This window comes from Pseudophryne corroboree, chromosome 5 (genome assembly GCF_028390025.1).
Source record: "Pseudophryne corroboree isolate aPseCor3 chromosome 5, aPseCor3.hap2, whole genome shotgun sequence".
In the NCBI taxonomy this organism is placed as follows: Eukaryota; Metazoa; Chordata; class Amphibia; order Anura; family Myobatrachidae; genus Pseudophryne; species Pseudophryne corroboree.
This window is the reverse complement of record NC_086448.1, coordinates 110,192,209-110,206,446: the sequence shown is the minus strand read 5'-3', so window position 1 is coordinate 110,206,446 and position 14,238 is coordinate 110,192,209.

Genomic DNA, 14,238 nt, shown 5'->3' with positions numbered 1-14,238 from the left:
ATCAGTACAGAGCGGTGTAACTGTGAAACGTGTCCTGACAAGCAGTATAGAAGCTATAGAATAGTATAAATATTACTGTATATATATATATATATCTCTATCAGTACAGAGCGGTGTAACTGTGACACATTTTATCCTGACAAGCAGTATAGAAGCTATAGAATAGTATATATATTACTGTATATATATATATATATATATATATATATATCAGTACAGAGCGGTGTAACTGTGGAACATGTGTCCTGACAAGCAGTATAGAAGCTATAAAATAGTATATATATTACTGTATATATATATATATATATCTATCTATCAGTACAGAGCGGTGTAACTGTGACACATGTGTTCTGACAAGCAGTATAGAAGCTATAGAATAGTATATATTTTACTGTATATATATATATATATATATATATCAGTACAGAGCGGTGTAACTGTGAAACATGTGTCCTGACAAGCAGTATAGAAGCTATAGAATAGTATATATATTACTGCAGAGGCGGAACTACCGCCAGTGCAAGCAGTGCGTTGCACTGGGGCCCGCCTCTGTCCAGGGGCCCAAGCATGTAATGAGTCAAATTGACTCATTACATGCCGCTGTGCGCTGCGGGCAACCGCTGCCCGCAGCGCACAGCCGCCCACAGAGGAGAGGAGCAGCGGCACGGACGGGGGAAGGAGGAGGAGGGAGGTGGAGGAGGGAGCCGCAGCAGTGCTTTGTTACTGGTGGAGGCGCTGCTGCTGCTGCCCCTCTGCTTCACTATAGGCTGTCTTCCGAGAACAGCCTATAGTGAAGCAGAGGGGCAGCAGCAGCAGCGCCTCCACCAATGACACAGCGCTGCTGCGGCTCCCTCCTCCACCTCCCTCCTCCTCATTCTCTACTGCCCGCGAATCGTCTGACGCTGCGCCGAGGAGCCTGAGCCAGCGGAGAGGGTAAGTATAATTCTTCTTTCTGTCTTTCCTCTTTCTCTTTTTCTTTCTTTCCTACAAAGAAGGGGGACTGTGTGCGCCGCAATGTGTAAAAACGGGGAATCTGCCTGCCGCAATGTGTAAAAACGGGGAATCTGCCTGCCGCAATGTGTAAAAATGGGGAATCTGCCTGCCGCAATGTGTAAAAATGGTGAATCTGCCTGCCGCTATGTGTAAAAATGGGGAATCTTCTTGCCGCAATGTGTAAAAATGGGGAATCTGCCTGCCGCAATGTGTAAAAACGGGGAATCTGCCTGCCGCAATGTGTAAAAATTAGTGATGTGCACCGGACATTTTTCGGGTTTTGTGTTTTGGTTTTGGATTCGGTTCCGCGGCCGTGTTTTGGATTCGGACGCGTTTTGGCAAATCCTCACCGAAAAGTTTTTGTCGGATTCGGGTGTGTTTTGGATTCGGGTGTTTTTTTTCAAAAAACCCTAAAAAACAGTTTAAATCATAGAATTTGGGGGTCATTTTGATCCCATAGTATTATTAACCTCAATAACCATAATTTCCACTCATTTCCAGTCTATTCTGAACACCTCACACCTCACAATATTATTTTTAGTCCTAAAATTTGCACCAAGGTCGCTGGATGGCTAAGCTAAGCGACACAAGTAGCCGACATGTCTCCAGCTTCTTCTGCAAAAGCCTGATGAGGGGAATGACCTGACTCAGGCTGGCAGTGTCTGAACTGACTTCACGTGTGGCAAGTTCAAAGGGTTGCAGAACCTTGCACAACGTTGAAATCATTCTCCACTGCGCTTGAGTTAGGTGCATTCCCCCTCCTTTGCCTATATCGTGGGCAGATGTATAGGCTTGAATGGCCTTTTGCTGCTCCTCCATCCTCTGAAGCATATAGAGGGTTGAATTCCACCTCGTTACCACCTCTTGCTTCAGATGATGGCAGGGCAGGTTCAGGAATGTTTGGTGGTGCTCCAGTCTTCTGTACGCGGTGCCTGAATGCCGAAAGTGGCCCGCAATTCTTCGGGCCACCGACAGCATCTCTTGCACGCCCCTGTCGTTTTTTAAATAATTCTGCACCACCAAATTCAATGTATGTGCAAAATGGGACGTGCTGGAATTTGCCCAGATGTAATGCACGCACAATATTGCTGGCGTTGTCCGATGTCACAAATCCCCAGGAGAGTCCAATTGGGGTAAGCCATTCTGCGATGATCTTCCTCAGTTGCCGTAAGAGGTTGTCAGCTGTGTGCCTATTCTGGAAAGCGGTGATACAAAGCGTAGCCTGCCTAGGAATGAGTTGGCGTTTGCGAGATGCTGCTACTGGTGCCGCCGCTGCTGTTCTTGCTGCGGGAGGCAATACATCTACCCAGTGGGCTGTCACAGTCATATAGTCCTGAGTCTGCCCTGCTCCGCTTGTCCACATGTCCGTGGTTAAGTGGACATTGGGTACAACTGCATTTTTTAGGACACTGGTGAGTCTTTTTCTGAGGTCTGTGCTGCGGGAGGCAATACATCTACCCAGTGGGCTGTCACAGTCATATAGTCCTGAGTCTGCCCTGCTCCGCTTGTCCACATGTCCGTGGTTAAGTGGACATTGGGTACAACTGCATTTTTTAGGACACTGGTGTTGCCATATAGACCATTACATAACAATATAATTTAGTAGGTACCAAAGTTAGAACAAATTATGTAAATTAAATAATATGATTTATTACCCAATGTGATTTTAACCAGTTAAGAGTGTGTGTATATATATATTATTGTAAGGTATAACTTAAATAGGTTTGAATGTATTAGTCTTATGTTTTGAGAATTTAGTAGCATGTATTTCTGTGTGTTTTACTGCAAGATTATGGGTCATTATGTAAGAGACAGGTTTTCCCTGTGTAAGCCATATAGCCAGAATACACAATACATTAAGCATTACACAAATTCATCCCTTCCATGCCATTATTCATATCTGAATTAATGAAAGGATTAACGTCTGATCTGCGCTATACCAAGTACAATTAAATCAAAGTTTACATGATATGTAGATATATGTATACTGTATACTTTATTCACACACAGCAAATAAATAATCATAACTTGGTGGATAAAGTCAATAGGTCACCTAGCTCAGGTCTCATAATATGCAAACAGTTACTGGTATGAACAGGGTACATTGGAATTCACAATCAAAGATCTTCATACCTTTAGAAAGTCTATCAACTAGCTGGCCTATTGTCCAGTTATACTGCTGGCCAGAGGCAATGATAATATAGGATCAAACGCACTATAAACAGGTCCCCATCATTTATGCTAACACCCTAGGGCCTAGGCGAAATAGATCGTTTACACATCCATACAAAGGTAGATCTCTGATGGTCAAAGAAATACCACATTTTATGATCCCAAATTCCCTACATGCTCACCACCGTGGGACGGAGTTCTGCAGAGAACGTTTTATTACACTTTGGAATCTGTCAAAACCTATAATTATGTACTCCATTGGAAACTGTGGGCATATACTAGTTTTGAATTGGTAGAATATAGGATAAAAGGGGCAGTCTGATAGATAGAGAGTTAGAAGGAGAGGAGGAAGGAACAAAGTCCAGAGGGAGTCAGGATCCTAAGACGGTAGCTATGAATTATGCCCTCACATATTCTTGCAAGTGTATAGTATGTGTATTAATTGTTTAAGTTTGTAAAACTGTTTGTGTTTTATGTATGTACCATGGTTAAGGAAGTTTAGATAAATTATAAGATTTATTATCATTGTGTTATCTTATCTTGTAATTTGTATCACCTATAATAAATGTACTAGACAAAATAGAGCTGGTATTCCAAGTCTTGAACTCATTTTCGGAATCACTAAAGTTATACATGAAATCTGCATATATTATATAAGGCTCTGCAAGTTGGGACAACTGACTTGTAGTCAAAGTATAGTACTTATATGTTCAATGAGCCAGGATTATATATCTCTGTAAAGTATATTTAGGCTTTGCCTGGAAATATTTCCTGGACAGTAGAGATATAGCTCCTTTAATCTGAGCCAATCACAGGTATGAAAATAGGAACGTCCACGCATTACATATTGTGTGATTGGACCAGTACTAAACATCACCCCTTTTGTTATGAGCCCACCTATTTGTAAGCCTATTATAATATATTTGCAGATATAAAATACATAAACCATTATATCAATATATGATATAATAAATATATGTTATATAAGATTCCATAAATCTACATTGGCGACCACGGAAGGGACTTGGAATTATTCAGTATCAATTTTGACTAAATACAATATTTAGGGGCAGCGCAAGGGCTATAAGCCCGCTGGGCAAAATACAAGATCACAGTGGAATAAGTTGCAAATGACTAGAGAATTTTATTTTCTAAAAAAGGCCTAAAGTAAGAAATTAAAAAACACGGGTGTTAGAGTTTAACTTATCAGGCTAGCGAACAGATAAGGGAGGATACCACGTGCAAAATATAGGAAATATTGTTCCCAAATACTAAAAGTTTGTAATTCTCAGTGATAGAATACATATAACGAAAGGGAATAAATCTGTAAAATGGCTACAATGTCAAATATAGACAGCATTGTAGTGAAATACATCACAAAGCAAAAGTGTACAGACTTTGCTTGTGATGCCAAATTAAAAGAAAACCCATGGAGCTATGTCCAGGGTTTGTTTGATGATGAAATTAAATCATCAAAGAAAAGGAAACAGAAAGGAATAGCCATTGCAGGCTTGTATGCAGCCTGTTTGGCTATGGATGCTAAATTAAGCAGTTTAGCTAAAACCCTACAAAAATGTAGAGAAGAATCTAATTTAAAAGAAACAGAAAGCAAGGAAAAAATAGATCAGCTAAATATCCAAATTAAAACTTTAACAACACTTAATGACATGGGTAAAATCTCCCAGGATGAAGTGTTACAGAAACATAAAAATGCTCAGAGGGAATCCACAGAATGTAGGAGAGCTCTAACAGAGGTTACAACAGAGAGAGATGAGATAATAAGTGCATATAAAGTTATGCAGGGACAGCTCACAGAATGTATGAAAGGGAAAGCAATTGACCATACCCCTTGTGTGGACAGGGAGATGCAGCTTATGCAAGAGATATCTGTTCTGAAAGGACATATTGCTGCAAACATTAGGATAGGAACTGCAGCCACTGCCCCATATCCTATCTATGCATATGAAAGAGAACAATGGGACACAAATCATGAGGACAGAGAGGACTGCTGGGGAGAGGGGAATTCTACTGAATCTACCCTCAGGGTACCCATAGCAATGGGAGAGTTTGCAGAATCAGCAGCGAATAGGGAGTGCTCTATATTAATAGGCACAGATAGTAGTGATGAAGAAGTACAGACAGAAATTGAGGCACACAGGGCTCATAAACAGCCAGCATTCCTCACTGAGAGTAGGAACACCCTATTGGGATTCAATAGTGAAGGAGAGGCCATTCACTCAAGGGCCCCTAGTGCCAATCATCCCCCACAACCCATAAAAACACTCATGGGAGTGGCAGATATGATTGGAAAAATGAGTTCAGGAGAACACATCACCTCCCATGCAGCTAATGTCCAGCAGAGGTGTGAACTTCTAGGAATTAGAAATCTCACTGATCAGGTTAAGGTACTGCAATTAACAATTCCATTAGCTGCTTGGAGCGCTTTGCCAGATTTGATTAAAGAAGGTAAAGGTACATATGAAGAAACTGTAGAGGAGCTACAAAAGATAATTAACCCTTCAGTAGCAGGCACAATGGTTGCATATGAAATCAAACAGCAAAGTGAGGAGAACCCATTAATATATGCAAATAGATTGTGGGCAGCATACAGTGCAGGAAACAGCAAAAATGACAACAGTCAGAAAAACAGCAAAGATTTCAAAAACTTGTTGGTGCATAACTCGCACCCCACAATTAAAGCTAAGTGTGAACACTTGATAGATACCGTAAAGCATAGCTATGATAAAATAATGGGATTAATGCAGCGGTCCTTTCAAGCAGTACAGGCCAGTAAGCAACGTAAGATGGCAGAAAGGAATGAGAAATGTGTTATAAAGAGGGTTGCAGCATTACAGTCAGAAGGTAATCCAATGGTGGTTGAAGGGCCCCACATTCCAGGGGAGGTAAACACACCATTTAACCCACAATGGAACACAGGGTCACAAAGGAGAGGGGGACTTTTTAAAGAGAGATCCATTTTTAGAGGTGGAGGTAGAGGATACCAAGGACATTCAAATGATGGAGCTTGGAATAGACACATGGGTTACTCACAACATTTTGGGAACAGAGGAAAGGACACAGAGTTTAAACACCAGGGTCCCACTTACACAGAGCTAAGACACCAGCTACAGGCCATAAAAGAGAAGTATGAGAATTTAGAAAAAGCAAACAAAGTGCAGCAAGCTGACACACAAAAGGAGAAAAATTGACAGTCAGTGGCCCCAAGGATAGTTGCACCAATCACTTTAGATAGGTGCGGGCGCCCTCAAGTCTCGGTTCTGGTCAGGGGCCACCAGCACACAATGTTACTAGACACCGGTGCCGCCATATCAATCCTACATGATGATCAGCCACATCACTCTCCTCTGTCAGCAGGAAAAACAATACATCTCCAAAGCTTTGCAGGGAATAAGGTAGATACAGTGCTGTCAAACCCTCTCCAAATACAAATAGGAGATGTATCTGCAATTCACACATTTGCATTAGCCTCACTGCCAAGTGAAACTAATTTATTAGGGTCTGACTTTATGATCCCTAATGGGTGTATATTGGATCTGACTAACCTTTTACTTCTGCAGAGTTCTCCTAATGTAACACCTGAGGTTGTAATTATACCAGATTCCCATGTAATTGCTGCTGTAAAACCCAATAATGCGAAATATGATGTGCTTAAGGCTAATGTTGATCATCCTGACAAAGATTTGGTATTACCATTACTTGAACAGTTTCAGGATGCTTTTGCTAAACACAAACATGACTGTGGGAAGGTAAACAAGGTGATTGAAGTCAGTGGTCTTGACCCTCCCCCACAGAAGCAGTACAATTTCCCACAGGAGGCCATAAGCTTCATTCAAGAAACAATTGACTCTCTGTTAGAGCAGCGTGTAATCAGACCATGTGTATCCACTAACAATGCGCCAATATGGCCAGTACGGAAACCGGATGGTTCCTGGCGGCTCACAATTGACTACCGCAAACTTAATGGCCTTACGCTTAGCTGCGCACCCACTGTTGCGTCAATGCCAGACATTCTAAAAATGTTAAGCCCAGAGCATAAATGGTTCACAGTTTTAGATATTTCAAATGGGTTTTGGTCTCTGCCTCTATCTGAAGAGTGTCAATACAAATTTGCCTTCACATTTCTGGGAAAGCAATACACGTTTACATGTCTTCCACAGGGCTTCCATAATTCTCCATCATTTTTCCATACTACGATGAGAGAAATTTTAACTGATTTTTCTTCCCACAAGAATTTATTGCAGTATGTAGATGATCTCTTACTAGCAACAGAGACAAAGGAAGAGCATCTTCAGCTACTGGGAGAACTCCTTGGCATCCTCAAAGACGCAGGTTTGAAGTGTAACCCATCTAAAGCTCAGATTTTACGGGAATCTGTTTCCTTCCTGGGGATCAGTGTTACGGCTGATGGGAGAACAATATCGGCAGATAAGGTAAAAACCATCCTTCGTTTACCCCTTCCTGTCAGCATACCTACACTGAGATCCTTCCTGGGGTTGGTAAATTACTCTAGGTCCTTCATTTCTGATTTTTCACAAATATCTGCACCTCTCTATTCTCTCCTCAAAAAGGATATAAAATGGGAATGGACCCCCAGTCACACAAAGGCAGTAGAAACATTAAAAGAAGCACTAGCTAGTGCCCCTGCCCTTGCAAATCCAGACCCACAGTTACCCTTTCACTTAGAGACAGCAGCAACAGAAACAGCCATGTCTGCAGTCCTGTCACAGGAAATACATGCACAGCAAAGGCCCATAGCTTATGCATCAAAGTTACTGACACCAGTGGAATTAAAATACTCTGTGTGTGAAAAACACCTTCTTGCCACATTTTGGGCAGTAAAACAGTTCACATACATGATAGGCCTGAACCCTATCATCTTACATTCCACGCACACACCAACAAGGTTCCTCCTCACAGACAGAATCAAAGATGGGAATGTCTCTAATGCCAGGTTAGCACATTGGGCCCTTTTGTTGCAGGATCGAGATATAACAGTGAAGGCAACTAACAGTCCATCCACCTGTGCATATGGACTAATATACCAGGGACTGACACACACATGTGACTTACTCCCAGCTGACCATTCAAAACATTTGTTTAGAGCAATGCCACAGGAGGCTACAGCCCCTGAACAAACCACCCAGATCTTTACAGATGGTTCATGTTTTTATGTACATGGGTCACCCCATGCAGGTTTTGGTCTGTACATAATGCATCCCCAAACCACACCACAATCTGTTTTTCGATCTTGTGATGTAAAGTCTGCACAGTACGCTGAGCTGGCAGCAGTAGCACATGCCCTTGAATTATTCCAAGACCACAAACATGAAATCGCATTGTACTCGGACTCAGCATGGGTGTGTAATGCCCTTACTGAATTTTTGCCCTTTTGGCAAACTCATCAGTATACCTCATCTGATGGAAGCCCTCTTAAATATGCAGACCTACTCCAGTACATAGTTTCCCTGGCACAGAGTCTAACACATGTCCCCTGGGTCTGTAAAGTCAAAGGGCATTCAACTACATCACCACACCATGAACAGAATGAAATGTCTGACCTTTTAGCCAAACAAGGGGCACAAGAGGGGGAGCTGTGGCAGATACCGAAAGCAAGCCCAGAGCCAAAAGTGTGCCCTCTTGTATGTGCAGTGGCAAAAAGGCCAGAGATGATAAATGCACCAGACATTTCAGAGATCCAAATGCAGGACCCTGAAATTAAAGAAATCATACAAAAGTTGAGGAATGAGGAGTTGGACTTAACAGAGGGAAATACATTGGCAAAACACACACCAAATCTAACACTAACAGAGGACAAGGAAATGCTTATCCACAATGGGGAAGATACAACATGGGTAGTCCCAAAAGAGTACAGGAATGAAATGATATATCTTGTACACGACCTCCCCACAGGTGGACACCAGGGTGTAGAAAAGACACAGCAGAGACTAAAAACAATAGGTTGGTGGCCAGATATGGTAAAAGATGTACAGCAATACTGTGACAACTGTGTGGTATGTGCCCAAGTTAACCCAGCACCTAGAAAGATAAATGCTCCACTGAGAATCCAGAGAAGAGAAGGTCCCTGGAATGCCTTACAAATTGATTACATGGGCCCTCTGCCTGCCACAGTTAAAAATAACAAATACGTGTTGGTTGTGACTGACCTATTTTCAAAATGGGTAGAAATTTTTCCCTCTAAAAGTAACACAGCCCTGAGCACAGCAAAAATTCTGGTTGATCAGATATTCACACGGTGGGGCCTTCCAACATCGGTTGAATCAGACCAAGGTTCACATTTCACAGGTAATGTGATGCAAACATGCCTGGAAATGCTGGGAATAAAACAAAGCTTCCATGTCCCTTTTCATCCTGAATCTTCTGGACAGGTGGAACGTGCCAACAGACAGATCAAAACTATGTTGAGAAAGTTTGTTGGCATAAATGGTAAGAACTGGGATAATCTGTTACCCCTAGTGGCAATGGCAATAAGGGCCACACCTTCATCAGCGACCCGATTGACCCCCTTTGAATTAATGACAGGCAGGCAAATGAGATTGCCAGAGCACCTTTGGATAGATCTACACACCCCTACTATTGATAGACTATCAATGGATCAGTACCTTACAAAACTGCAAAAAGCACTCACAGAGGTTCATCTGTTTGCAGCACAGCAGTTAGGGAAAGCACAGAGAAAAGCAAAGGCTTATTTTGACAAAGGTGTAAGAGAAAATTGTTGGGAAGTTGGAGAAAGGGTCATGTTTCTAGAACTCCGACCCACAGACCATGGTCTGGGCAAGAAATGGAGAGGACCATTTTCAATAGTGGACAGACTGAGTCCCTCAGTATACAAATTAAGAATCAACGATGCAAAGAAAGTGCAGGACAAATGGGTACATGCCAATCAGATTAAACTGTACAAAGGAGAAGGGTCAACTGAGTAGCGCATCTCTCTTTCTTTCTTATAATTTTATTTTGTTTTGTTTTGGTTTTACAGAAAAATGAGAATCCCGACTTTGGTTCTGTCCTTCGTGGTGAGCCTCCAGATCCAGTGTACCAGTGAGGTCAACATTTCAATTAGAGTGGAAGCCAATCCGATTCACTGTAAAGAGGGAGAATCCATCCTCCTTCCAGTGTCAGTACAAGGCACAACAGGGAAACAGGTATCCTGGTGGGGCCCAGCAGACAAAGAAATTAAAGCCTGGGATAATGGAAACGCAGGAAACTCACCACATTACATGGGTAGAATACATGTTTTTCCAAATGGATCACTATTGCTTAGCCATGCAAACCCTACAGACACAGGAACCTGGATATATGGTTTTATCATCCCCATTCCCATGTATGGGAATCCACCCACAGTAAAGAGGACTTATGTTCCTGGGAGCATCACACTGAATGTGTCCCAGAAAAGAGACCCTACTCCCCCAAGTACCACAACAAAGGCTAAATCACTGCCATCTACTAAAACAGCTGAGTGCCCACCAACAAGTGAAGGACCCACAAGTGGCCTTACTGCCACCTCCATTCCTGGTTCCTTGATAAACAATGTACAATATATACATGTACCAGTAGTCCTAAATCTATCAAAATGGAATATGGCAGAATTTGGTTATTGTGTAAATAGTAATGTTTCTTTATTCTATGCTTCATTACTAGTAGATATTGTTGCTTCTCACCAGAGCAGAACTCAAGACCCATACACAGGACAGGCAACCCCTAACCAAAAAGGTATTTTTAGATCCAGGAAATTACAAAGCTTAGATGGGATCATTGGATCCATCCCTGGACTGTTTGGTTCCGGGATGTCAATTTGGAATAGGGCGGATTTGGAAGTCATCCGCAGACACATAGGCAATTTTGAGCAGAAAGAGGGGCAATATGTTTTGAAGCCTGTCCTGCAGGGCATTGAGGGTCTGGCCAGTGAAGAAAAATTTACTGTTTATAACATGCATGATATAGCAAGATTGTTTTCAGAGACCCAAGCCAAGATAAACGAAATCATTGAACTGAACAATAGAGAAGCCAGACAAAATCAGGTGGGGAAAGAAATAATATGCACTGCATATGGTAATTATGTCCTCAACGCAATCACACATGTAATTAGAGACCTACAATCTGGTAGAATACCTGACATTTTAAGAGATAATGACCTGACCAATTGGTATTGCTCACAATCTGACATTGGGCATGGGGAAAATACCCCAAGAGATGGTTGCAGACCTCTGCCCATCTCCACAATTAGGAATTTAGGCACTGTGACCCCCCACCCAAATAGAGGTTCACCCCATTGTTACAACAAGCAGCAACCTTGTGCAGTCAGCGATATCCTATATGTCTCCTTTACCATTTCTCTACCTGTGTTCGACCCAAGCAAGTCTTTATTTGACAAACTGTCTACAGTTCACTCCATTGGATATTTGGAAAAGGACATTTACAAAGAACGGCTGGACCTACCAGAACTACTGGTCCGAGTCGACGACACCTGGAAAGTTCCACATACTGCTTGCTGTGCAGTCAAGGGAAACCAATACTTGTGTCGCTGCAACGTTTTCGAAATTGAGACGCCAATCTGCGGCCTAGAATCAAGTAAACCAAGTACCTTAATCACAAATATAAATGAACTTGCCACCATTCCCAGCAAAGATATGGATATGGGAGGACCTGAACACAGTGCAAAGCCAAATACATCAACCAGCTATACAGCCAGAGACATTGCTTGTCCAGTGCAGCTAACAAAATGGAGAACTCCAGCGGTGAAGGTTACATACAACATGAATGGACAGTACTGCATAGTCACAAATCACAAAGAGTTCCTGTATGGGGAAAAGTCATGTCCAGTGCCAAACCCAAATTTCTGCTTTAGCCCACATGAGTATACCACCATTGGTCAGACGGTTATCACCCCAATCCCCATTTATGAAGAGGACATAAATATAGATAGTGAACCAGAAATCTCTAACCCTGGAGAATATATACCTGTGTTCAACATACACATAGATAGTTTAACCTTAGATTTACAGAAACTCCTGGATAGGAAAGACACACACATAGTTCAAATTAAAAACATGGTTGAGAAGGCAGATGCCACACTAAATAAATTACTGCATGATGGAGATTTTGAAATAACCATGACAAACACCTGGCTGGAGATTGGTTTAAAGGGCTTGCTGATCGGTCAAACAATCTTGCTAATCATTTTAATTTCACTGATATTGTGGCTTAAGCGCCTTATAAGGCAGGAACGCAGTAAGCTAGAAAAACTGGTAGATGCAAGATATAAGCAATTATTATGTTAATGTATGTGTGGCCATCATCATCAATTCTCACGGCCACAAGGGGGCGACTGTTGCCATATAGACCATTACATAACAATATAATTTAGTAGGTACCAAAGTTAGAACAAATTATGTAAATTAAATAATATGATTTATTACCCAATGTGATTTTAACCAGTTAAGAGTGTGTGTATATATATATTATTGTAAGGTATAACTTAAATAGGTTTGAATGTATTAGTCTTATGTTTTGAGAATTTAGTAGCATGTATTTCTGTGTGTTTTACTGCAAGATTATGGGTCATTATGTAAGAGACAGGTTTTCCCTGTGTAAGCCATATAGCCAGAATACACAATACATTAAGCATTACACAAATTCATCCCTTCCATGCCATTATTCATATCTGAATTAATGAAAGGATTAACGTCTGATCTGCGCTATACCAAGTACAATTAAATCAAAGTTTACATGATATGTAGATATATGTATACTGTATACTTTATTCACACACAGCAAATAAATAATCATAACTTGGTGGATAAAGTCAATAGGTCACCTAGCTCAGGTCTCATAATATGCAAACAGTTACTGGTATGAACAGGGTACATTGGAATTCACAATCAAAGATCTTCATACCTTTAGAAAGTCTATCAACTAGCTGGCCTATTGTCCAGTTATACTGCTGGCCAGAGGCAATGATAATATAGGATCAAACGCACTATAAACAGGTCCCCATCATTTATGCTAACACCCTAGGGCCTAGGCGAAATAGATCGTTTACACATCCATACAAAGGTAGATCTCTGATGGTCAAAGAAATACCACATTTTATGATCCCAAATTCCCTACATGCTCACCACCGTGGGACGGAGTTCTGCAGAGAACGTTTTATTACACTTTGGAATCTGTCAAAACCTATAATTATGTACTCCATTGGAAACTGTGGGCATATACTAGTTTTGAATTGGTAGAATATAGGATAAAAGGGGCAGTCTGATAGATAGAGAGTTAGAAGGAGAGGAGGAAGGAACAAAGTCCAGAGGGAGTCAGGATCCTAAGACGGTAGCTATGAATTATGCCCTCACATATTCTTGCAAGTGTATAGTATGTGTATTAATTGTTTAAGTTTGTAAAACTGTTTGTGTTTTATGTATGTACCATGGTTAAGGAAGTTTAGATAAATTATAAGATTTATTATCATTGTGTTATCTTATCTTGTAATTTGTATCACCTATAATAAATGTACTAGACAAAATAGAGCTGGTATTCCAAGTCTTGAACTCATTTTCGGAATCACTAAAGTTATACATGAAATCTGCATATATTATATAAGGCTCTGCAAGTTGGGACAACTGACTTGTAGTCAAAGTATAGTACTTATATGTTCAATGAGCCAGGATTATATATCTCTGTAAAGTATATTTAGGCTTTGCCTGGAAATATTTCCTGGACAGTAGAGATATAGCTCCTTTAATCTGAGCCAATCACAGGTATGAAAATAGGAACGTCCACGCATTACATATTGTGTGATTGGACCAGTACTAAACATCACCCCTTTTGTTATGAGCCCACCTATTTGTAAGCCTATTATAATATATTTGCAGATATAAAATACATAAACCATTATATCAATATATGATATAATAAATATATGTTATATAAGATTCCATAAATCAACACTGGTGAGTCTTTTTCTGAGGTCTGTGTACATTTTCGGTATTGCCTGCCTAGAGAAATGGAACCTAGATGGTATTTGGTACCGGGGACACAGTACCT